At 40.3% G+C, this 27,514-nt stretch overlaps 1 protein-coding gene and 1 non-coding gene across 3 annotated transcripts in view; one reads left to right on the top strand and one right to left on the bottom strand.

The window, feature by feature from the left end:
- LOC133169045 (vitamin D3 receptor A) overlaps positions 1-15,881 on the bottom strand; it is a 40,834-nt gene extending 24,953 nt beyond the window's left edge. The window contains exons 1-2 of one of the 2 annotated variants that reach the window (XM_061300886.1): positions 15,721-15,881; positions 14,799-14,952 (exon numbers count right to left, since the gene is read on the bottom strand). The gene's annotated coding sequence lies outside the window, so the exon portion shown is untranslated. Of the gene's footprint in view, positions 1-14,798; positions 14,953-15,677 lie in introns of both variants that reach the window. The other variant, XM_061300877.1, reaches the window with a different exon arrangement.
- An 11,508-nt stretch (positions 15,882-27,389) lies between these two features.
- Positions 27,390-27,461, top strand: trnaq-uug (transfer RNA glutamine (anticodon UUG)). Its single transcript has one exon. It is a non-coding gene; the product is annotated as a tRNA-Gln (tRNA).
- The last annotated feature ends 53 nt before the right edge of the window (positions 27,462-27,514 follow it).

The raw sequence follows: 27,514 nt of genomic DNA, 5'->3' as shown, positions 1-27,514 counted from the left end.
ATTAACGTGATAAACAGAGGTTAGTCGACTCAGAACAAACTACACATCCAACACAAAGCCACAACGGGGGGGGGTAAAATTTGTGCTTTTACACAGAACCCAATAAACAAGGCATATTTCTGCAACACAGTCACACAGCGGTATGGCATACGCCGTTCCGATAACTAGAGACATGGTGAAGTCATTTTCTGGTGTGACCTATACAAACGATGCTTACCGTCCCGATATCAAAACATGTCACTTGCACATCGGCACTCAGTCGCTTCCAAGCAAACCCGGTCAACCTGTGTAGAATGTTGAAACCTCAACTTAAGAGGTATTTTTGCTTGTTCTACTGCCACTTCTCCCCTCTGCTCTCTCCTGCTTGGAGAGGGGGCTAAATTGTTATAAGCCAAGTGCGGCTGTTGTCTGGATTCTGCATCGAGCAACCTTCACAGGTCCTGAAGTGGACCACTTCCCCAGAGTTTCTCATTATAAGGACACTTGTGGTTTGAAACTGGCATTGTACAGCGTTGCATCATGTGACAAATGTTGTGCACTCTGCAACCATTGCAATCTGGTCATTCATGAAGGGGGATCCCTCCTCTGTGATCCCTTCAAAATTTCTTCTCTTTGACTTGACACAAAAATTTACTTTTTTTGAGAGTCTGATAGAGATAAGTAAGGGCAATAATTTAAGTGTAAAAATAGCGACCCACATTAGATGATCAGGTCTCATGCCGTCAAAGCAGAAGGAACAAGAACAAAAACAAGTTTTTAGTGAATTTTCAGTGAGTGTGTGGGACGAAGCATGAGCTACACAACACTCGACGAGCGCATAGCCAGAAAAGGATGCAGTGTCAGCTGAACCTGAGGAAGTAAAAGTTCCACTCAGTCCAAAAAAAACACTTCCCAGTAGGGCTATAAAAGCTGATGTGACCATTTATCAGAACACTTCCTCTACAAGCATGTATTCAAATAGTCCATAATATAGCTCAGCTTTGTTTTAGCCCAACCTAAAACTGTAGAAGAAAAAATCTTGGATACAAATTTCAAATAAAAATGTCTTGGTTTCTTGCTGAAGTCTACTTGTCTTCAACAAGTAACAAACTTCTATCTGTCATAGCCGTGTCCAGCCCAGTTTTGTGGGTGCTGAAGCCCCCCTACAGTAAATCCAAGCCTACTTAAAAATTGAGTGTGTGTACATGTGTGCATGCAAGTTTTTCGAACTTTAAAATGTGACGCCCAAACAGGACCCCACCCACCGAATGCCGCCCTATTCTTTTATGGCACCAAAACTGACAGCATCCTTAAACTTCTAACCCTAAAATGTCCCCTGCTGTATCTGTGTAGGCAGAATTTTGCGAATTTCCTCTTCTACATGGTTGTGCAAGGCTGAAATGGGATGTTTTTTTTTTTTGTTTTTTTTTTTAATCAATTTCCCATCTAGCCTGTCGCTGGGTTGAAAGTAAAAATATAATCATGTTCCTTTTAAAGTTATTTTTTTAATCAATTTGTACTTCCCATCTAGACTATAGCTGGGTTCAAAGTAAAAATATAATCATGTTCGTTTTTAAGTTCATGAATCCACTACTTTTGAGAATTTTTAAGCATCCACAAGATGCTGTTCATAGAACAAAACATCACCACTTCACTACTTCACTTGCGAATTCAGTGTTCCCAAAAACACACAAGCAAACGTAATGTACTTTTGTCAACTGGTTGTTGAACAACCTTCTGTCATAACTGAGGTTTGTGGGAGACTCCATCATTGAGCCACAAAGAAGGTCCACAATACATTTTACATGAGGATGTTTTAATCTTGCTTGCCTATTTGGAACTGTTGCACAACCCTCTGTGCTTGTTGAGATACAAGCCTTGCTCTCTGTTGACATGTTATTGCAGCAAATTACAACAAAATAAGAGTTCAGTTTTTATTAGAGGATGTTTTTTTGCGTTCAGGAGAAAACCACTGGGTATTCTGGTATCATTTTTTGAGTGTGATTTAAGTTGGTGTGAGTTTCCCACTTAAAAATTACAAAATGGTATGAAACCAAATGTGGGAGTATTTAGTAGTTATTGTCAACTTAAAACCTGTCAGTGTGTGATTTATACGCATTCACCATAAATATGGCTTCACAAAAGAAAAGCAGTCTCATTAGGATTTCTTACTTCAAGTTTAACCACAATTTCTGAATTAGGTTGATAAATTAGACTGAATGTTCAAACCAACCAAAAAAAAAAAGGAATCATTTTTTCCTACCCACTACCTGGCATCTCTATATAAGAGAAAATAACAGGCTTAGTGGAAAACAACAGTGTCTAACAGAAAAAATGACTCATCTTGCTCTATTCCTCCATCATTCACTCTCTCTCGCGCTCACTAGTCGAGTTACCAGATACAGAACATCCTGAACACAAAAACACCCAACGTGACCAACGACATAATGTGCACAAACAAGCTCAGCCTTAGGTTCGGAGAAACTACGCCTCGGCTGTCTAAAATATAAAAAGAAACCATTTATTATATATTCATGTTACCGTTCATTTACTGTTCATTAAAAAAAATAAAAGATTCATTCTTTACTTCTGTTTGCTGAAAATACATGAAATGAAGACCTTTAGAAAAATAAATCAAAATTGCAATAATTGGAAGGAAGGGATTTCAATTGGATTATTTCTGAAGAAAATTCAGCCCTCCAACAATTTGCAGTATGTGTGTGTGTGCGTGCGTGCGTGCGTGCGTGCGTGCGTGCGTGCGTGCGTGCGTGCGTATGAACCCCCTGCAGTGATGCCCGCTCACCGCTTGATAATCTCTGCTTTGTGCCACTCCATGCTTCATCCACCAGTTTTCTGTGTAATTTGTGCTGTCCATTTGAAAATATAATGAACAAAAAAGGACTGTACTTTGAGATATGCAAAATAAAAATGTAGGGAATGCATTATATAATATAATAAAACAAATAAAGAAATACTGGTATGTGAACAATATTTTGGGGAGAACTATGAACACAATGTAATCATAATACAAATTTAATTCTGCTGTCCTACTGACGATATGGCAAAATCAAAAATTGGGAAAATATTAGGGAAACCATAAAGATTTTCGTATTTTGAGTTATTTGTGGCGAGCCGACTGATTTCTGATCTCAAAGGCTTGGTCACCTTCTTAAAACAAATCTATTTTATGTTGTTTGTTTTCCACTCGGATTCGATAATTATATGGTTCAGATGAAGACCAAGAAGAAAAAAACAAGAGAACAAAAACATCTAACAAAGAACCACACGACAACCTTCGCAGGCCAAACTTTCACCATTTGAATACAAACACATAATCAAAAGTTACAGGAAACTGTGGTGATAGTATTTGTAAATCTCTGCTGAAGCCATCACATCCACATCTGTTAAACATGAAAACTATTTTTTTTTTTAAACAAGTGGTTCGGGTCACCACATACGAAAACAGAATTGGTCTCCAAGCGACAGCTTCAACTGTGGGGCCATAAACACGTGGAATGAGGGATGGGTCCTGTGAGTTATGTTGGCATCAACTTGAGTTTAAGTTGAAGCTTTGCATCACACGTATGCATTGTAAAAGTAATCAAAGTATTTCTGACTGCGAAGACACCCCACTAAATTAGGTAGACAATTTACAGATTTGTCATCCTACAGATTATAATTTGGATTTAGGTCAGAGCTCTGGATTGGACATTTATTTTCTTCAAGTGAAGCAGTTCCTTTTTTGATTTGGCTGCATGCTTATATGATTGATGTAAGCATTTGCTCCTTCATTTTTCTTGCCAACATTTAGAAGTTTTGGCCAAAATGTATAGTATTCAGTAGGGCTGTCATTATGGAATAATTTTAAAATCGATCATTCCATTGATTAATTGAATAATCTGATAGAATTTGATTTGCATTAGAGTGTATTAAAAAAAAAAAAAACATTGTTTTGCAGGTTACTGTTTATTCCCCAACAATTCCTGCCTGCATTTTTGGTAATATTTAGTGATGACAAAACAACTGAACAACAGTTAAGCAATATCACATAGGAAAGATTGCTGCACATTGTTTTATAAAGCAAAAGCAGATGTTTGCAAGAGTCTTATTTTGATTAAACACAAAAGAAAAATCAGTCTGCTTGCATGAAGGACTAGAGAATTCAGAGAATTCATAATTTCAAGAGCCTGTGGATTTCACACACTGTACATTCCTGGCAGTGTAGCGTATGAGCTGTAGACAGTGGGCATTTCAAATTGTGAAAACATTACATACTTGTGCACTTGTATTGCCAAGACTACAAAACATTAATTGTGTGTGCATTGAACAAAACAAGCACATTTAGACATGCAGAAATATCCTTAAGATTTTGGCCATCTGATTAGTTCAGGAGTCATAAACATACAAGATGCCTGTGTCAGCCAGCCTAAACGTACGCTTATTAATTCCCACAAAATTACTACGGTCTGTTTTTTTTCATCTTACAATAAATTTTGTTTTAAGAAGAGTGTATTAATTTAATACATCCACTACACGTGTTTTCATGGGAGTCTAATTTGAGACTGTTCCCCTAGCAGTTCGGGCCATTCACAAAATATGTATACATGCCCAAAATTCAGAAATACAAACACTTCCAACCACCACCAAATGTCAGGGAAAGGATTACGTACCACATGTAACTGAATAGACTTGTTGAGGCCGCTGCTTGTTGCATGTCTGTGTAAACTAACAAATCCTCAGAAAATAGCACCCCCCCCCCCCCCCCCCGTCTCACTGAATACGCAGATACACAAACAGGCCATATACGCATACATTTATTCAAACATCAGCATGTGAGTCACACACACATCTACACAGTAAACCCGGTGACAGAACAATGGAATGGTTTACAGAGGATTTCCAGTGGATATAAAAAGTCTACAAACACGCTACTCAAATGGAAAGATTTGATGACGTAAAAAAAGTAACACCAGGATAATTTAACATAAATAAAAGAAATTACGGATAAAATAATTTGGATAGAAAAGTAGATAAACATGTTTTGAAAAAAGAAAACATTCAAATGAAATCAAATACCGTAATTTTCGGACTATAAGTCGCGTTTTTTTCATAGTTTTGGTGGGGGGGCGACTTATACTCAGGAGCGACTTATATGTTTTTTTTCATAAATTTTTACTTGATCATTAACACATCACTTACTTACAAGTATAGTTGACCACTTCACATGTTATTTTTAGTATAGTTGATCACTTCACATGCTTTGACATCTTTATATTGAACATATTCAAAACATGAAAAATAGAGAGAAAAAATCAAATAAAGTAATTAACACTTTAAAGCGCCATATCCTCTGGACATGTCCTCTGTCACCAGGATGACATAAAGGACGAGAAATTGAATCGATGGATTTAATGATTTGGAGTGACACAAATGGTTTGATAATATTGTTGTTTATGTGATAGTTATTTAAAATATAGTTTATATATCGTTGTATGGGCCTGCGGAATAATTTGAACTGCGGCGCGGCACACAGCATTGTTGACAAAGGACGATCGATAAAAGACGAGAAATTTGATCGATGGGTTTAATGATTTGGAGTGACACAAATGGTTTGATATTGTTGTTTATGTGATAGTTATTTAAAATATAGTTTATATATTGTTGTATGGGCCTGTGGAATAATTTGAACTGTGGCACGGCACACGGCATCGTTGACAAAGGACGATCGATGGATTTAATGAATTGGAGTGACACAGATGGTTTTATAAACGTGTTATTTATGTAATAGTTTTTTTTTTTAAATAACTGAATGTTACATCAGGCCCGTTCTCAGTTCCTCGTTTGTGTTTGTCACATTAGCATACCGTATCGTTTAGCCTGTTGTTGCTCGTTCATGTCTGTTCTTGGTGTTGGATTTTGTCGAATAAATTGCCCCCCAAAATGCGACTTATACTCCGGAGCGACTTATATATGTTTTTTTTCACATTTTTGGGCATTTTATGGCATGTGCGACTTATACTCCGGAGCGACTTATAGTCCGAAAATTACGGAATAATCAAATAAAAAAACAAGTTCATCATGATACTAGTGCATAACTACTATTGCATCCCCCTGTATATGAGATTTTATACTGCCTAACCCCTATACTAACCCAAGCCCTTATTCATTTATTTATAGTCTGTCTTTGCGTCCACTGCCATCCGGGCCATCGATAAAGAGAGAACGGCCGGGAGAGGCACTTGACTCGGAAAGAGGGCACACCTCACTAAATAAAAAATAAATTAAAAAATGGTTTGCTTTTAAGTGAGTATAGTCTTAAAATGCAACCTTCGCAAACTTATTAAAACACAAACTTAGTCGTATAAACCATAATACTACCAAACACATTAACATTAGCCATCTAATTACTTAAATTACATCTGCTGTAAGGTATCAGAGGACATATTAGACATGTTATACAATGAAGGACCCTGACATTGCTAGAGGGGTTGGTTAGAAAAATTCCAACTGTTAATCATCTGACAATTAATAGACAATCATTGACACATTTGTGCCCGTCAGCGGTATAAAGGCTTTGATGCACCGCCACAGACAATGGCATTTATAAACATCTGCGAGTTTGCTCCACGGCACTTCTTCCAACTCAGTTTCAGTGTAGATTCATAGCCTTTTGGCTCAAATGATCTTGAAAGCAACTTGAATTTAGTTGAACAAGAAGCAATTTGGACAAGCGGCAAATCCTCACCAACAAAAAAAGACATTAGGAGCTTCTAATATGTTTTTTATCCCACTTGAAATTCTACTGGCTGCATCATTTCATGACAGGGAGCCAGGTGCTGCATGAAGACTGCCGGAAAACTAGCGTAAGAGGAAAAAATACCCATTTGACTGGTCCAGCCAGTCCATTAAACAGAAGCATCTTGAAGGAAAACACAAAAATGCACCTTATACCAAAAATTTAAATCATAAAAGCCTTTTCATGCATATCTATCTCCATCATTTCACGTATCTAATAACTGATTGTTTCCTCCCCGGCACAGAATAATGCAGTCAAAGCACAGAGACCAGCAGAGGATATAATAGTACACAAATGTAGTATAGTTAGGTGTTTGCACATGCAGATGAGCTATCGGCCATCGAGATCCCTTGTGGGTGGCTAATTGCCCCAGGAAGCAATGGGTGGGGCCTCAATGCGAGAGGCCTGCTGCGTTACAACCAATCACCTCAGTGGGCTTGTCTCCCGCTCCCTCTCTCTGCAACAGTAGCATCAGGAAAAAGAAAATGAGGAATGGAATGCAATGGAATGGAATGGAGGCGGTGGCGGTGGTGTTCAGGAAGGAGGGTTTACTGCTCAGTGAAAACCCTTACACTGGGCCTCAACACACTAACAGAAAGACTAAGGGGTTCAAATCGGGCTACAGCTGTGTAGTCTGAGCGCGGCATAAGGGAAGAAAGACGAGCTGAATCTCATTTGAGGGTTTTTGCTCTACTCTTTTCTCCTTGGCATTTCCTTACAATATCCAGAAACATGTCCAGTGTATCCTCAGGTGACCACTAAAGGAATAGCAGTGTTCATATATTCAGGTGTTGAAAAACACCAGAAGGTTGTTACAGTTGCTCTCTGATATATATAGCTTTTACAGTAAGCAGTGAATGTGATTAAAGCTTTTGGTCTTGTGATCTACATACACACGTCAAACATTTTTATTGCACCTCCTCCCTCATGAATAGTCATCACTTATTCAGAGAAGCTTTGCAAATGGCTTGAGTAAGTGCGTTTCAGGCAGGCAAGCAGCGAGGAGAGAAGTCCAAGGACGCAAGAATATAATTGAGTAATTCAACAACAAACTGGTGATCAAATGAATCACCTCCTCGTATTTTAACAATCACATCCTTGTTTACAGATGTCATAACTTAAGGTTGACCAATCTGATTTTAGGCTCCCAAAAGTAGTAAGTCTCCGATTTCTCTAGTCCTTCATGAAAGCAGACATAAGACATTTGTAAACATCTACTTTTACTTTGGAAAACTATGATCATCAATATTGTGGAATATTGCTTAAGTGTTGTTTTCTTAATCACAAAGATCATTCTAAACAAAATAATTTATTAATAAACAGTAATCGGGTGAAATGTTTTGCTACACTTTAATGCAAATAAAACAGTATCCAACTATTCCATTACTCAATGGAAAATTGCTAGACAAAATAGATTCTAAAATATTCAGGAGTGACAGCCCTAGTCCGGAGCAAGGGTTAACAGAAAAATAATGAAATATATTAAAATTAAAAAATAAACATTTTTATTAATGACAAACTAAAAAAGGAATATGATTTTCACAAATCTAACTGAAACTATACATCGTACATTTACAAAACTATCTAAAAATAAACTATTATTAGAGTGGAAAGTAGAGGAAACAAAAGGTGGTCTCTATATTGCAGACTAACTTATTACAGTTGATTTAGAACAGTTATTTACTGTGATAAACAGGTTAGGTTGAATACATTTGTATTTTTCTCATCTATCATTTTTATATTTTTAGGTTACGTGTCATCACCTTTCTGTCCATTAAATAAGATCATGCCTCCAATTGTTCACCAGGTATTGCCAGAATTTCTATCTAAAGTTTTGTTGTTCAGTGTCAGACTCAAAAACCTCAGAAGCCGAGTGCAAGCGTGCATGCATTGAGTGGCAATGGCAACAAATCAGTTTTTGAGGACAAAACGTCAATTTCTTTCAGAGAACTTACAAAAACAACTCTGGGAAAGACACCACAAGAAAGGCTCAACTATTCAATGTAATAAATTGCATATATCGCGTATGAAATCCAACACCTCAGCATAACACAGCAACAGTGCTTTAAGGCAGCACTGCGTATTCTGTTGAGCATGCCAAAGAGATTTTTGTGGTCAATGCATTCTAGGCCCGGTGGGAAATGGTCCCGCAACTGGTGATCTTCCGTTAAAGCTCATCTAGACCATCTGTATGATCTTTGGCATTGTTCGCCGCCGCGAGTCTGTTAGAAGTTAAAGATGCGATTCTCAAAGCCCTTCATGGATGGCGGGGCGTGTACTTAAACGGTTAGGTGAGCCGCTATTTCGGTTTATCTGGCCAAGCCCCTTACGGCGCTTGAAAGGAGTCCTAATCCCACCGGCCACAACACCAGAGCCTCAGCTACATTCAAGTTGTTACTACAAGCACACAATTGCCTCCCATAAGGAATCCATTAGACACTGTTCATAGAGGATTTAGCAGTCACATGTGAATGCAATAAAGCAGAATAATATCTGCTTCTTTATTTCCTTATTGCTGATTTATTATTCTGCATAAAGCCAGATCCTGAAAGGCTTTAGAAAGTGAAAAGACGCACGGATGCCTGTTATATATACATATCGGCATCTTCCCAACATTCTACCGGGGTAACAAGGGGACGGAAAAGTAGGGGGAAAAATTGATGGAAGGATTTAACATAAGGCTGGTGCGCCGTGCTCGAGCTCAGACTAGAATATTTTTTCGGCCAATTTGCTTGGTTTACATATATACACACATACATACGTATGTACATACATATACCAGTGACGTGCGGTGAGGTTCATGACTGGGGAGCCACTGACGTGCAAGCAAATGCAGTGCAAGCACATTTTCTATCAATTTCACTCAACTGCCTTTGGACTTTATATGTGACTTACAAAACAGCGAGTTTTTAAAAACAGCACAACATGACTTTTAGCGCATGACTCAAAATAGATTGCAGGGGTGTCCAAACCTTTTGCAAGGAGGGCCAGATTTGATGATGATGATGATGATGATGATGATGATGATAGAACTTTATTTATCCCACAGCGGGGAAATTTACTTGTCACAGCAACGTACAAGAGTGTAAGAATACAAGAGACAAGTGCCAAATGCAAAAATGGATAAATAACAGACAATACCAGCTCAGTGACCTAGTGGTAGAGTGTCCGCCCTGAGACTGGAAGGTTGTGGGTTCAAACACCGGCCGGGTCATACCAAAGACTATAAAAATGGGACCCATTGCCTCCCTGCCTGGCACTCAGCATTAAGGGTTGGAATTGGGGGGTTAGATCACCAAATGATTCCCGAGCGCGGTACCGCTGCTGCTCACTGCAGTTTCCGATCAACCCCTTGACCATGGCCTGAGATGGATTGCAGACCCCTCCAAATGTTCCCGACGTTGTTAAACTCCATTTGCTTCTCCAGTCTCCTCCCGTAGTTCTCCTTCACCTTCCTGATCTTCAGCTGGAGTTCCTTCTGGACTCTACGCAGCTCCACCACGTCCCCCGAACTAAAGGCTCTCTTCTTCTCATTAAGCAGAGCCATTATCTCGGAGGACACCCAGGGATTGTTGTTGGGAAAACACCGGACCAACTTGGAGGGCACAGTGGTCTCCACACAGAAATTAATGTAGTCCGTAATGCAGTGGGTCATGCTGTCAATGTCACTGGGGGCTACAGAGAGCTTCCCAGTCTGTATTCTCAAAGCAGTCTCTGAGCCTGACAGTAGATTCCTCAGACCACAACATCACAGACCTCCTCTCAGGTGGATGCCGTTTCACTACCGGGGTGTAGTCTGCGACCAGATGGACGAGGTTGTAATCCGAGCGACCAAGTAGGGGGAGGGGGGATGAGGTGTATGCATCCTTGACATTGGTCAGTTCCCTGTGGTGGCTGCAAGTTTTGCGCAGCAACACCATGGAGGTAGGTTTAACAAAAAATAGAAATCAGAGTACAACTTGGAACCAGCCCGAGACTACGGCTTTACCACATTAGTCTGCATCAGGGTGCTCACTGAAGCTGTTTTCCTTATTAAATCAAGATGAGTCACCCAATCAGAGCAGATTTATCTACATATTGATTGAGTATTGTATTTTAATGATGAGACAACTGCTAAAACAAATCTGACATTTGTGATTAATGGAAAAAAGCTAAAAATAATAATCAACCTACTCATTTCACACCCAAATTATCGTGCAAAACCAATAGCAGGTCATCAAAGATTATCCATATCATGGACTGGGAAAAGGCCAGAGTCATCCGCACTGAAGAAAACAAACATCAGCGTTGGATCAGGGAGGCAAGTGCGGCCCGAGGACTATGAACAGGGAGCCTACATGCTCTCTACAACCTGGAACAGCATTCTGGAGAGGTGAACGGACAGCAGAGGGCGTGACTCACCTGTCAAATCTGACAGGTGAGCCACGCCTTCATCCATCAGCTGATAAAGACGCGTCACAACCACATCAGTGACACTCTGATGAAGGCGGAAGAAACCGCCGAAACATGTCAGGTAATGCACCTAAAATAATTTGTTTGATATAAAAGAACCAGTGAAGTGATAAAGTTAATGAGCTTAAAACAAAAGCAGCAAGCATTGTCTTTGTATGCTCCTAGGGCGTGGATTTGTGCACATGTGCACAACACAAGCTTGGCAATTAGCAGAAAGACCAAAACAATCTGCTATCATTTTCAACCTGCCTGGAACTCGACAAAGCACAAACTTCCTGAGTAACACAAATAATTTCCATTCAACTAACCGCAGCGCGGGTTGGGGTAGTGTTCAGAGCCAGTTTAGTTCTGGTTCAATAGTGAACTCACTGTGCACCAATTTGGCTTTCAATGCTCGGTGGAGCTCCAACAAACCAACACAATGTCATTGTTTAAGTGCTGAGACTAATTATCACCCAAATGTGCAAGCGTGTCCGTGTTCACACTCATACAAACGATGGATCACAACGCCAGGCAAGAATTTTCAGTTTAATCAAATCAATTGGGGGACTACATCTTTGACTAATTATACACATTAAAGCTCAACATGCATGGCAATCTCCCATGTGCAAGCAACGGGACCCGTCCCGTGACATTCAGCTCCTTTTATATATTCCAGTTGTTCAGCTTGCTTGTCATCTCATTTCTCAACATACTTTGAAGATGGAAAATAGATGAGCTGAAGACTAAATAAAAGCATACATGGCATAAATAGTTATATTAGAAAATAATTCGTGCAATCAAATTTAATTAGGCAAGTCAATATGACTAGTTTGGTTGCGCTACTAAGCGAGGCCCATCTGCTGCAAGTCCAAATGATTCTATATTATGAATTTTAATCTAGCATAACATTACACTACCGTTCAAAGGTTTGGGGTCGCAAAATTGTTTGGGTGACCCCAAACCTTTGAACGGTAGTGTATATATTTATTTAGATAATTATTTATAGATTATATATATAATCTACTGTGTAAAAAATCTTATATATATGTATACTTATATTCATAGATTATATATAATCTTATACAAATATAAGATATAATTTATAATATTTAATTCATAATATTTTATTATAATAATATTTACACTACCATTCAAAAGTTTGGGGTCACCCAAACAATTTTGTGACCCCAAACTTTTGAACGGTAGTGTATATTACAAGGGGATCAACATACAACTTCAGACAGAAAATGGACTGTGCCCCCTTCGTGGCTCTGCTGGTACCATCGGAAATCAAAGAACTGGTAAGAGTTTGACAGCCAGCAGACCCGCAACTAAAACTGCTACAAGGGAGCTTTTGTATCAACTGTTGTACTAGATGTGTAGCCTTTACGATCAAGAATCACCACAGTAAAGTGAAATACATTCCATCAAGACTTGGGCATATCAGACTTCATTCACTACGACGATTGTTAAGACTTGTCCTGGACCTCTTTGTGACGTCACCGCAGGATGGTGATGGCAAAGAGGAAAACTAGGACGACAAGCAGAGACTGGAAGTAGCTTAGCAACAAGATGTACCATGTCTCTGCCTTCACAGTACAACGGAGTAAAAAGTAAGTCAAGGCTGTGACTAACTTCTTTTTTATTTAAATGACAGTCAAGAATGCTAAAACATGGGATCCTGCTGGCTATCTGTCACACCTGCCCGAAGGTCAGTTAACAATTCACTGTTAGCGGTTAGGTTCTTTTTACATGCATGTATCTATCAAATTACGTGCACACTTAAGTGTTCAACGTTGATAAATATTTGCCCTTGGAATGTGGTAATGGAACTTTTCATTATTTCTTGTGTCCAATTGCAGTCCCCTTTGGAGATTCCTGTAATAAAACAGCATTGGTTGAATTTGTCACATCTTGGCACTATTATAACTTACAATGACACTTACAATGAGGAATGCAGACATGCGCCAAGGCCAAACAATCGTAATTTGGATCACGACCAAACTGCAACATCCAATTCAGTCTCAGAACTTGGTCCGGGAGATTCATGGATTATTCAAAAGTAGAAAAGATGCCATAAAATGCCTTCGACAGACAGATGAGTTTTTGTGCTTTGAAAGCGTGATGTGAAGATAACTATGGCAGATGTAATCGGAATTTACATTCCCCACATTGACAGGTGGACAAAAAAAAGAGACAAAATCTGTGTTTTGTCTCCTGTGTGGTTCTTGCAAAATAAGTTAGAGTGAGCACCACCCTATCAATCTGAAAAAGGGAGACAGAGCATAATGGGGAGGAAGCTTTTCGACAAGTCCAATGCTGACTATGAGTCCTGAAAAGTACTTATTTTCTTCCAAATATGTGGCTCTAAGACAGTGGTTCTTAACCTTATTGGAGGTACCGAACCCCACCAGTTTCATATGCGCATTCCCTGAACCCCTCTTTAGTGAATAATAAAATTATTTTTTTCAAATTCAAGACATAGATGTTTTTTTACTGGTGCACAAAATGAGCCATGCATGAACATCACCTTGATGAAAGCACATAATGCACGATGCACGAACTCCAAAAAATGACATACCTGCAAATCAGTGTAACTTCTGCTGTTGCGAGACCAGTTCAGATATGCCTCATCACGAATTTACACGACATTCAGGTGTGTTCGGACCTCCGCAGTGGAGGCTCTGCCGAACCCCTGAGATCGACTCACCGAACGCCGAGGGTTCAATCGAACCCAGGTTAAGAACCTTAATATTTGTGGGTTGTGTGTATGGAAATAAAAGGTGACAACAGTCGCATTTTTTGCAGAAAATGAACATTGGTTAAAAATATAACTTTTTTCAAGTCCAATATTTTGGGGGTCTCAATTTTTCCCACCACTGTTTTTTGAAAAGGTCAAATGTTTAATGAGATAAATGTGGGAGATTTAAAGATATGTGTTATAAATAGACAGTCCTAGGAAGGAAACAGCAGCATTTGGGCAACCAATATTACAAGTGGTGTAAATGATTTGTGGGAAACACTTTGCAGGCCCACGTTTTAAACATACATGTCCAGTTCATAATCAAAACAAACAAGTGTCCTTGCCACGACATCAATTCGAACCTTGAAGAGAAGAGAATTAATTTGAAAAAATGGGGCGTGTCCAACCTACTCCGCTCACGTCCGCGCGCAATGAATGTGCCTGTTGTCTCGCAGGCTCAAACAAACCACAGCAACACTTTTTATTTTCCTCACACGTTCAAGTCACAATTGCAACCATGCAGCTAGTTGTTTCTGGTAGTGTTTCTCATTCGCAGAGGCTGTTTCGCGCTTCAGCCCTGCTGCACACGCGCGCCCAATTGTGGAATGTGGAGGGAAGCAACACGACAATAACACCAGGCACACACAAAACACATAACAGACCTAGCGTGTGCTGGAAACTGTGCGAGTGTGTATCTGCAATGCAAAATACCACGCGAGGCTCTCCCTTCAGCGTGGAAACAAAGAAAAAACGCAAGGCTGCGTGATGCTGTTCGGACCATGTGCAAGCAGCGTGTACGATAAACCCTACAAGAGTGTGCGTGCGCGTCCACGGGATTTCGCTTACCTGATGCAGCATATCAACGTTCACTCTGTGCAGAGGGTGGAGGAGGAAGAGGGGGGCAAAATTGTTGTGGTGGCCAAATTTTCCGAGCCAGTTGAAGGCAATGGCTTTAAGGAATTTTCCCCGATGAAAAACCTTTCCCCTGGATACAACCAAACTGTCAAAACAGAGAAGAAAAGTGGGAGTGAATCACACAGAGTAACGGTCAGTCAAATGGGAGGGGGGGACACAGGGGTGGGGGGTCGCGTTAGGCCCGATGACGCCCCTTTCTAACATGCATGCAAAACGTCATGTAAAACACACAAACTCGCACACACACACACACACACACAGCACACGCACATTTGCATAGTGAGACACTCAGGGAAGAGAAGTTGCACATGATGCAACATTTCACCTTTGACATAATATCACGCTGCGTAGTGGTCCAACTCCCCCAAAGAAAGCTCATCGTTCACGAGAGGGCTTAGTCGTCAAAATACCCTTTTTTGTGCCCTCAAGTCGGGGATATTAGGCGTGCGCGCGACGACAGACGGACCGAGGGACGTCAACAGGGATCGCGCTCTCCGCGAAGCTAAGCAATAATAACAAATAACAGTGCACACCGCTAGAATGTCACGTCTGCATAAAGCCAGGGCGGCGGGACAGTGAAATGGCCACCAGGCAATGACATTACACCCTGGCTGACTGCGTGCATTGTCCCTTTGAGCGGCGCGTCAAAATATAGCAGCTCCCTCAAGAGCAGTAACGACAGCTAGCACACTTTTGCTTTGCCCCGAAACAAAACCGAAGGCAGAAAAGAACTAAATGCAATTGCGGGTTCGGAGTTAAAACACCTCTCCGGACAATGCAAACGACGCTTAAAAGTTTAAAACAACTTACATTGATCCTTACGAAACGGTGCATTAGTGCAGTGTTTTGGTACCTCTTAATGTTGCTGGACAAGCGCTTCTCCAGTCTCTGTCCCGCCCCCTATGTGGAGTACACGACATATCTATACATATCTATAATCTCCATGCGTCCAATCACGGGTCTTCACTGGAGACCCAGCTCTTCTCCCATTGGTCGAGAGACTGCTCACTCTAGTCTGCGTCGCCAGCTGTCTCCCACCCATATAGGGGTGTGTCATGACGTCACATACAGACTGCGCCGGGTAAACAATCTGAGACAAAAAGGATCACAAAACACATCATTTCTTGCCAGAAACAGGCTTTAAACTGCTCTATTAAAATAAATAATTTCTTTGTGGAGTATGCAAGAAATAGTGTCACAGTGAGCGTTTGAGTTATGTGTTTGTTTTATTGACATTGTTAAATTTTAAACGTATTTTGAAACTGCATTGCCCAAATTAATTATTTATGATTTACCTATACATAATGGATGACATTTTCTGCATCCCCTCTCCATCCTGACAAATGCTGGAAAGTGATAGTAGAGTGTATACACAGTGCATGGCAAGAACATACATCCCGAGTATAGGTTTCCTTTCCTGCTCCTCTAAATTGGATCCCAGGAGCCCTAGAATTTGAGAGAAGATATGTTTGAACATACTTTTTGACGACAAAACATTAGCCTCAAGTTATATAGTTTGTTCAACCGTCCCACCTCCCCCTGACTGGGCTTTGAGAGCATGAGCACAGAGCAATACGCTGCCTCCACAGTCACAATGCAAGTACCTGTCTGAAGACAGGACATGTGGAATATTTCTTAACTTCCATCACTAGTTCATTGACTCGCTCACAACAGAGAGAAAGTTGCTGTTGTGACAAATGTATGTGATAATATTCAAGCGGAGGGCCTAGTCACAAGCAAACTGACTGAATGCACATTAACTGTTTATTTAATTATGTATTTGTTATATTATTACTGGGAGACAATCACCAGATTTCCTTTAGTGTTATCACATTTTAATCTACCTGTTTTAAATTTGGGGTCTGACTGTGAATTTCCTTTGCCGGGGTTTCTTATTTACCATACAAAGGGAAATTATGCGTACGCAGTTGTTTCTCTGATATTCAGCAAATGAGTTTGTTCACCATTGAAGCCAATGAAAAAATGAGCAGTTTTATGTAATGAAATGATACAGACAAAGTTAAATAATGAAGTTACACTAGTGAAATAAAATCCAGTGTGTTGGGTAAAACCAAAGATGCTTTCTACAAATGATGATTTACATTGCTTCATGTACACTATGTCGCAGTAAGCATCTAGAAGGTTTGAGGAAATCAATTTCATTTATAGAATACACTCTAGGTATTTGTTTTTGTTGCAACGTTTGACTTGTCTCATCAGGTGTTGTTGCCACAGCGAGTCTCTCTCATGATTTGTTTGGTGCAGTTTTGACCCCAGATGCCCTGCGAGCCATCTATTTTTTATCCAGGCTTGAGAGACATTGCATAAATGTATATTAACAATTGAAAGGGGAGCTTGCATTCAAACCGCTAGCAAAAATGAATGTAGTCTCACTTCACACGCTCTTCTTCCAAAGTAGCCTGTAGATAAGCCGCACACCCGTCACTGGCAACAACTTCCCGATCCACGATTCAAGTTAATTTTACGTTGAAAGTGTGACACATTTTCAAAATGGATCTCCATGGAATTGAATTCTAATTTCTCGGTTACGTAAGAAGTCTGGATGGGAGAATAACGGCATCTGCAAACCAAATTGATATTATTGAAAATGACTGCCAATCTTGTCTTTTAAGCTGCAATATAAACTGCTTTAGTGTTGGTCTCGCAATTTTGTCCAGGGCTACAGAACACGGTGCAGCACGCAAATGTAAATGTATAGTGCTACTGATTTTAACAATCTGCACTATACATTTACCCCATAAGTGCTGGGTTGCGTGATATGTCTTTGCAGACTGCAGGCTGTGTATCTATGTGTTGGAATCTGGGCCATCCCTTGTGGCTTTGTGCCTGAGGGGCAGATCCTGTCTACTATATGAGGGGCAGCCAGGCATATGGGCGGGTTTACGTAGGGGGCATGCACACACACGTGCACGGAACGACAACCTTCTCATCCTGCGCCAGCGTATGTGTGGTTTCCACAGTGTAAATAAACTCCAATATAATAGGAAAAGTTGACACCCTGACTTTAAAGTGAGCACAAATAGCTTCTGTGACACACTCTTCCTCACGGTGTCTTGGCTCTCTCCATCCCACTTGAGTGCCGCCCCCCTGCTTGTTACCGCACAAACAAGCACTCACTCACACACTCGCACACACACACAAAACACACACACAAAACACGTTCTCTACTTGAGTCTTGGAAACAGCTGGAAAAGCAAATAGTCCGGCCAAGAGTTGGCCCGCTTGCTCTCACACATGACTGGACCATTACTTGGATGAATGCAGCCCTCACACTGATTTCCTCGGTCGCAGTCGAAATGCGCGAGCGCCGCAACAGCACACATCTAAAGGAACACCGTAGCCATTCCCTCGCTCCTTCGAACGTAGTTGAGGCCACACGCAGGGATCACACGCTCGTGTCAGACTTGGATGCCCCTCACTTGGGTCTCGTCTTTTCCGGCGCCGTCATCATCAACTTAACACCTCATAACAAACTCAAACCCATTCAGAATTCACCGCAGGTTTGTTGGATTGTGTCCAGCGAGGCATGAGGGAATCGGATAGCTGGAAAATTGGGTCAGTAAGTCAGTTAATGGTGCAATACACAACACAGTGGTTGCTTTAGATCGCCGCTGCTTCCTTATCTTTGAAGCCAAAGTGGAATATTAGTAACATAAATATACATGCTAGGGAACCTCTTAAATCATATACCCCAGAGATTAAAATATTTGAGGAAAACCTTTGCTTTCTCTAACCCTAAACTAAAACACAGGCCACTGTCAGAGATAGCGCTCAGCGAGACAGAAAAAGTTTCCGATTGCAAAGCCTCACTTAAGTGATCAACATCGACTTGGACTAAGCCACAGACTCTGATTATAATTCGAAACAGAATGGTAGGTAACCATTTAGGAAGATGACCGAAATTTGAATTTGAGTGTTTGCATAACACGTCGTGCACCGCAACGAAAATAACAAGAGCAGATTGGAAATGTCATGTCGTTGCCAAATAAGACAATATGTGCTACTTCCATTTCTTTTCATGTAACAACTAGTCTTTCTTTTTATTTGCATTTGTTTTGGACAGCCTGGAAGCTCCGTGGCCCCGTGTTCCCTCCAGCACAGGAGGTTGGTATTAGTGCAAGCACAGATTATTATGTGTGTGGTGTGCTGTGTCGAGTACATCACACACTGTCCGAGCGGTAAGGACACACTGTGATTTTTCTTCCCCCTCTCATTATGTGTGGAGCTGTTCACATTTTGAAAATTGGTTAAGAGGTAAAAATCTTTGGAGGAAAGGGGGTGTTAATTCAACAGGTAGAGTGAACTCGTCAAAAATATGTAACAGACACACTAAGTGCGAGGAAGGGAGAAGGGACAAGTAAGTGCATGGCAACTGCGCCTGATGATGATTCCATTTAGCAGATGCTGGTTTGGAGCCAGGGCCTATAAGCACATGACAACATCGTGAAGCTAAAAAAGGATTTCCCCACAGACTTCACCTGTTGGACACAGAGCAAAGTGTGTGTTTGCAAACACTGCCCGTCTCGCCTGCATTGAAGGAATTAGCACGGGATGAGTTCCAAGTCCACAAACATTTGGTATTGGAAAACACGCAGACAAACAAGACGCCTTTGACACAAGAGAGCACAGGATGGAAGATTGACACTTAATATTTGACACCTCTCAAGGCAGATTGATATTTTAAATTTCATAATTTCGTTTTTCATAAGCATTTGCATAATGGAAGCGCTTCCATTACACTTCAGGTAAAATGTGATGATTGGTGAGGCTGATCATTCTTCCAGCTTTACCCTTTAGTTAAATGTCAGCACCATTATGCTGACGTCATTGATGATGTCTCCAGATATATAAAAATGGTCCTGCATCCTGTGTTAATGCGTTCTAACAATTATTTCTATAGGTGTAAAGGGTTTGAGTCATGGAACATTTTACTTGCAAAATTTGACGCTTACATAAACAAATTGCATCTGTCAAACATTACCACACAGTTCATTTTGCGAGATCTGGGAGGAATAGATGCAAATAGATTAATTGCTTTAATTTAATTGCGTGCGATGTGGTTATCAAGCCTTAATTGAATCGTCCTGGCTGATTTTGTGTCTTTGAACTGAGCATCTGAAAAGCAGCTGCAAACAAGCACACCAAGAGCTGCCAATGTGGCAGAACATTTTTCAAAAGACACAAACAAAAATTTGTGTGACGTAAAATATACCCGGCAATGCTTCTGAATGATCCGAGGGCAGACTTGGAGCCGAACAAAACACGACTTTGATGGCGCAATCTGTCACGGTGCGTGCACACACAATTGAGCAGCAGCTACTTAATGAATCAGTTTTGTACCTATTATTCACACTCGTTTCACATGGAGATCACACTCAAGACTTATATAATTATCACTAGGATTTTTTTGGGGGAGGGGGGGGGGTATATCTGCTGTGCACTGCTTCCCAGAGTGTGGAAAAGAAACATCCTTAGATTAAAGAAAAGCAAAATATTTTAACTCATGGATGTGACATTTGGCTGTTTATGTTGTCACACACTAACACTAAGGAGGAAGCCCAGAAAGGCAAGCTCAGAGAGAAATTTCAAGTAATTAGCAGATGTTGAAGTTGACGCTTGTTGGGTAGACAGGAACAAAACTATTTCTATTGAATTGTACTGTTTCAATTGACCTCTTGAATACTGTTACAACAATCCCATAATAAAAAATGTTGACGGCATGTACAGTTTCGCATTTTCAAGATTTCCATCACTACCATGATTTAACACACATTGATAATTTAAGTGTATTTTTGTTGTTAAATATTAAAATATGAATAGAAAATACAAATCTGACCTGGGGGTTAAGTTTAAATATCATTTTTAAAAAAAAATAGTCAAATTCAGGTGCTTTGACGGGCTGCAAGAAGACGCAACAAGGCCACAGACAAGAGAGACAATGGAGTGCTGCGTCCTCAGCTGACCACCGATCAGTGCAAAGCTGTTGTGCAACACCCCCTCTTAGTTTTTTTTTTTCCTGCACAGTTACGTTGGCCTTAAATTTATGGCTTCATGGTGTATTTCATCCAACACAAGTCACGTGGCAACGACATTCCCGCCGCTCACTGATCAAATGACAACGTTGTTTCTCTTTCTGTCTCTGTTTACTGCTTGTTTATGCTCATGGCTAACCACTCGCAAACACCAGCCCACCGCTACCCACCACCCCCATGTTGTTTTTGACCTTTGTCCTAGTGTGCTTTGTCACAAGTTATGCAGAGACAAACGGCAGTTTCCGATGAATCGGCGAGTGTTTGCAAACACCGCCACAGCAGATGGTGGAGAAAACATACTTATTCTGCCTGTGTTCATTCACAAGCCACATTTCCAGCAACTAGATGGATCGTCAGATGGCAGCAGCACCCAGCGAGAGAATCCCGAGTCAGAAGCTCGACACCAGCCATTAAAATACAAACTTGATGTACGAAAAATGAGCTTCAGGCTGAATAAGATTGTGTCTGGTGCACAACCCCGCCCCGCCCCGCCCCGCCCCACCCCACACACGCATGTTTTGTTTGATTTTATTCTTTTGATTTCAATCTCAATGAAGAGTGAAATTATACACTTTGACTCATTACACAAATCCGTTCCCAAACACCGAATTTTTCTTGTTTTTCTATAAAATGCTGCACGAACCGCATTTTTTTTCCGAACAGGAGAGATGCAAGCAAGCAGAGAGCGGTACTGTTTGTGCTTTTATTCCTCTCAGGAAGCTATCCCAAACTACCGGGTTGCGGAATGTTTATTTAGTAAAGGGCCACACAGAGTGACTGAACACAAAATATTTTGTTGATCACCGGAGTCCGAAAGAGGTTTTCATTTAAAAATCCCTAGAATTAGAACTTAGAATTAGTGCTCTTGACCAATAAATGAATTGATTCAGGTGTGGTTGTTTTTAAAGTACACCATGAATAAAAGTTGAGTGAGATATGTTTAAGCAAGGATTTGACTGTGTAACTAAGTGTAAAATCCATCATGATCTGGAGATTTCCGCTGCTTTTGTTTGACCTGTCTGCTGCTGTATTTGGATAGAAAAAAAAAGGGGGAGGAAAAACTCACTGGAACCCAGACCAGTGACTGCTTAGGAGCCAGAGTTATACATAGAAAATTACACAGTGGCCTTCCAACCCCTCTGGCCACTCTCTCTTTTTTGAAAACATACAAAGCAACACACGCACACGCACACGCACACACACACACACACACACACGCAGAGATGGTCTTAGTTGATTTGGATTATGAGTTCAAATTTAATTTCATGTTTGTCAAGTTGGCAAGGAACTACAATAGATTACAAAAGAGCTTTTATCACATTTACATAAATACACATTTTCGGATTTTTTTTTTAATCAAATCGTCCAATAGTCATTTATTTTCAACCATACTGTTGTCAAAGGATGAATTTGAAGTTGTGATGGCCATGATGGTGGTACTTGGAGAGCTATATATTTTATTTGGTACTTGGTATAAAAATTTGGAGAACCTCTGCTTCATACACATACCGACTGTCCCTTGCTGTGTCTGTATGAGCGGTGAGCTGTTATACAACCAAGGCTGACTTTGGATTTCTAATATTTTAAACATCTATTTTTTTTGTGATCACCACTGTTGTTGTGCCTCCTCAGGTGAAGTAATAAGCTCCCTGACACGTCTAGGTTAAATCATTCATGGGAGTGGGGGCTTGTTTGTGTGTGTGCATCACTGCGAGACACAAGCTGGCCCAATCTGTGAATAAATGTTTAAGGTGATCTTTAAAAAGCAAAAAAACAAGTGTGGGAAAAAGAAATGAACAAGTGGAAGTCTATGGGACGGGTGAAAGTTTAATGCAAAATAATTAAACATGTTCACTGTGTGCCAAGACAATTTGGCGCAGATTTAGTCATCTCCTTTACCCCCTTTGAGGTAAATGTTTAACTGAAGAGTGTCTGCTTGCACACTGTAGCACACATGAGAGGGAGACGAGGAAGGAAGAAGCACGCACCTGATTTGACCCGAAGTGAACTTTGTACACACACATGATGATTATTTGATCCATGCATTGTCCAAACCGCACATTCATTTCTCCTCCAGTGGTGTGGTTTTATATTTACAGCTCCCTCATGTGCTTGCTCATCAAATCACTCAACAATCACGCGTACACTTCTCATTTAGCGCCCTCTTCATCTCCACTTTTGATTAAAGCACATAATGGTGAGAATTTGTTAATCTGACTTTTGTCTATTTTCTGTTATAGTTTGGCAAAGGAACTTTGAGAGGAAATAAGATGTCGGATTGTCATCCATTGCGTCATTAGCATTTTTCGACAGCATAGGTCATGTTTTCCAAACCACACTTAATGATCATCCTTTCATTTTCTACAGCGCTTGTCCTTCTCTCGGTTGTGGGCGACATGGAGTTCATCCAAATTTATTTTTTCCAGTGTACACCCTGGGTTGATGGCTAATCAATCACAGCACGTACAGTGACAACTAGTCTATTGACTCCCGCTATTGACGATCCAGAATCTGTTTTTGGAATGAAGGAGAAAGAAAACCCGCACAAACAAGGAGAGCACATGCAAACTTCACACAGAAGGGCCAGAGTAGAGTTTCAAACCTGGACTCTCACACTGAGCCAATGAATTGTTTTAACTGGATAAAATCAATGTATGTACAATTGCCACGTCATTTTTCTCCAAATAATAAAAATGGATTCCTACCATTTTGGAAAATTGCTCTTCATTATATATTGAATAACCCCTTTATATCGTTCTATCAAATGGAAATGATCTATTAGAAATGTGCTCCAGTGATAAATTGCTGAGAATGTTTGGGTTTGGTTGAATCATTTATTTTGGAAATCAAACCAAACGCAATTTCTGGTGAAATCTGGTGCCAGCTGTCGGAGGAATTTTGGAGGAAAACATCTGCAGACATTCCAGCCATTCACGCCTTTGGCATGCAATGTACTATTGAGAACGTGTCAATTAAAGACAGAATGGTCTATGTTGGCCTTTTAGTACACATTCCTCATTATGCATCATCACACTCTAGAAACCCAAAGGTGGAGGGCCCTCACCCAAGAAGCTCTGGTCAAACGTACTCGGCCATCTAAGGCTACACAAAGGATATTTTAATAAAACAGCCCAAAGCTAAGTGCTAATGTCTAACCTCCTCCTGGGAGTCTGATTGCCTTAGTAGAATTTTATCATAGTTGCACTTCGGGGTCACAGATCTAAATACACACTCTTCATCTTTAAGAAGCGCAAACATAAGTAAGCCTCATATGTCAGGATCTTCTATTTTTACACATTCAAAATTATAAGACATCAGTGTGTGGTGGTCATTGTAGACCATAATAAGATATTACCTTCCTCTCTAGACTAAACCAAGACCGCTGGCTTCCTGAACTGGGTCCCTACGATTTCCCACATTGTCACAGTTTGCTGGAGTGAATGACCCTTCACTACTTTGCAACCTCAGTGGGGACAGGAACCATGGTGACTCTGCTGTCTTTAAAGAAGACAAAGAAGGATTTTCTCTGCCCAAAAATTTTAAACAGTAAACACATCTTAATGCAAGTTCTTAATAAGAAATCATGCCAAGTTAATTACAGAAAAGCTCCGTCTGCCAACATGTGGCTTTTGTTGTATAAAAAGCAACATCGATAAACACGTCCTGTTAGCAAAGCAAGCATATTGAATGATATGCATGACTTTTATTTTGTGACGGCTCTGAAGAAGTCGAAATTGTCAGCAGGTAACATCTAAAAATTTTATTGTCTGAACAAAAGAATCTGTTTATTGCATGACTTTTGTTTCCGTCGATCCACGTGGGTTTTGATTGCTGTGGGAAATGGTTGTTTTCACACCAGCCACGCACCCATCCTTGTCAAGTGATGCAATATGTTTCCCCACAGTTCCTTGATGGAAATAATGCTACTTCTGTTTCACAGCAAAAACCAAAAGGGCAAAACAACACCGAGTTGTCCAAAAAGTTGTAAACTCTTTCCAGACTGAAAACACAAAAGCAGCATCCAGATTATGTCAAGCATGCGTTCTTGTTTTGATGGTAGTATTGTAGGAGAATGACCTCATTGCCTTGAGGACAAATGAATATCGATGATAATTCAATCCAGATGCATTTATCACTTCACCATCTGATCTTTTTTCTCCTGACAACATAAAAGCTTTGATTTTTTTTTTTTTAACAATATGAGAAAATCCTGTTGAAGAATGTTGGGCTATCAGTTTGTGACCTCAAAATAAAGTGCACTTGGGTTCTGGAGCAGGACAACGATCCAAAACCACCAAAGTCAACTTCTGAATGGCTTTTGAAAAAATTATGTAGATTTGGCCTGGTCAAAGTCCAGACAGAATCCATCCGAAATGCTATGGCATGACTTTAAAAAGACTATTGAGTCTTGATAATCCTTCAGCATTGTGGGATTAAAGCAATTCTGCAAGGAAGAGTGGGGCAAAATATCTCCACTGAGATGTTGATGAGCAAGACTTGTTGCCGGTTACGAAAAACACTTGAGTCCAGTTGTTGCTCCTGAGGGTGGGCCAACAACATGATAGGTTTAGGAGACAAGTACATTTTCACACAGGATCAAGTATGTTTGAATATCTTAAATAAAGTCACCCTTTTAAACTTGCAACTTGCAAATTTGTTTGATAATCTTAAAGTGTGGAAATTGCAAAATATTAGGAAATGTACCTTTGTCACTTCAAGCATGAGATATTTGAACAGAAATGGTGAAGCAATGCATGTACACTGACAATAATACACAAAGTCATACGTTCTTCATGTCTGTGATGAACGACTAAATATCAAGATTGTGCTAACATGCTGGGGAGTAACTTTTGACTGTCTCCATTTATTCCAAATCACTATTGTATTATAAAGCATATTATCACCGAACCCCATTCTTTCTTAGGTGCCTATTTTATATATTCCATGTATTTATCCATGCCATAGCCATTCCAAATCCCAACCCTTCCCCAATACCGGTATTTCTGGTATAGGAATACCTAACTGTATTGATTCCATTTGTATTCTTAAACAACCAAAGTCCAAACAATGGTCAAACACCAGCTCCGTCTTGACCTGTCAAATGTGTGTTTGTGTGGTCTTATACAAGTCAAAAGGAGCTTGGGGTCAAGTAGGAGGGGTCTACTCACGTGTTAGGGATTGTGAGGACAGGACTGTGTGCGTGTGTGCGTGCGTCATTAAGTTGTTGCTCCAGAGCAAGCTGGAAGGACATCAGGTTACAATATCCTTGCACCACATTGCTGTTATTGTTGGATGGATACAGAGAGAGCGAGTTTATTGTAATCGCAATCCTCACTTATGTTTAAAAACACATCTACAGCTATAATCATACACCATGATTAATGGATATTTCTACTAGTAGTAACACTAGTAAAAAAAATAAATCAATGCAGTAAATATTTAGAAACATTTTGCATGTTAAAACAATTGCATTACATATTTATATTTAAAATCACAGTATATGACTGTCAAAACTAAAATCAGACAGATTTTGCATAATGTATAATTTGAATGACAATTATAAACAAACCAATGGTATAAAGTGTGTTGCAACTTTATTTTCTTGTTAGGTTAAGGTTTTCAAGTGGTTTTCAGTTACGTATTTTCCGATGACACACGAACGCAGCCTTGAAACTGGCCTTTGTTTCCATAGCGACGTTTTTTCCCCCATTGTGCCAAAGTATATATAATATATATGCCTATAAGTAACCACGGAAACTTTAAAATGGGCTAATACGTCTTATTTAGTGATTGCTTTGGTATTTTGGAGCAGATAGTGGCGGTTGGGTACCGCCCCAAAAATATGATGTGATAATTTACCGCCCCCACACGGCAATAGTTAGTCATCACAAGCAGTGGCGCTTTATCGTTCAGGATGAGGCGGGTGAAAAGTTGTTCCAAAACGGTGCCATCCAAAACCGGAAGCCAAAGTAGTTTACACAAGAGCGATCCACTCTGGGTTATTAAAGGAACTTAGTAACAGTTTTTTGTTGAGTTGTCCTAAGTGGCACATAAAACACGTGTACTGCTGTTTGCATTGCATTACACGATCACGGATTAGTTGTAAAGACTTTTATGTCGTCTTCACGAGTTCATGACATGGTCGTGTTTCTGAATTCCTTGGGGCCTTTAAAGACGTCATGCTGAAGTTATGTATAGTGATAAATGGGAAAGCGAGTGGGCGCGCCGGAGCGTGGAATGTAATCGTTTTCGTCGTGTTTCAAATGTTGACGTAACTAATTCACTCCGGCTACGTAATAACCGAAAAGGCATGTTCAAGGGATAGTTTAGTCGTTTGATATAGTTTAGAAGTAAACATTCGGCAGGGATAGTTTAGTCGTTTGATATAGTTTAGAAGTAAACATTCGGCTGAGATGTTTTCTTTATATATGTATTTAAAACACTACGTGTGTGTCCTATTGCCCCGTCTGGTCCCATGGTGTAATGGTTAGCACTCTGGACTTTGAATCCAGCGATCCGAGTTCAAATCTCGGTGGGACCTCGTCTTTTTATAGCATTTCAACATTGTTACCCCTCGCTTGTACTGCTGCATGT

The sequence above is a fragment of the Syngnathus typhle genome, linkage group LG2 (assembly GCF_033458585.1).
Source record: "Syngnathus typhle isolate RoL2023-S1 ecotype Sweden linkage group LG2, RoL_Styp_1.0, whole genome shotgun sequence".
NCBI lineage: Eukaryota > Metazoa > Chordata > Actinopteri > Syngnathiformes > Syngnathidae > Syngnathus > Syngnathus typhle.
This window is presented reverse-complemented; position numbering and strand designations above follow the sequence as displayed.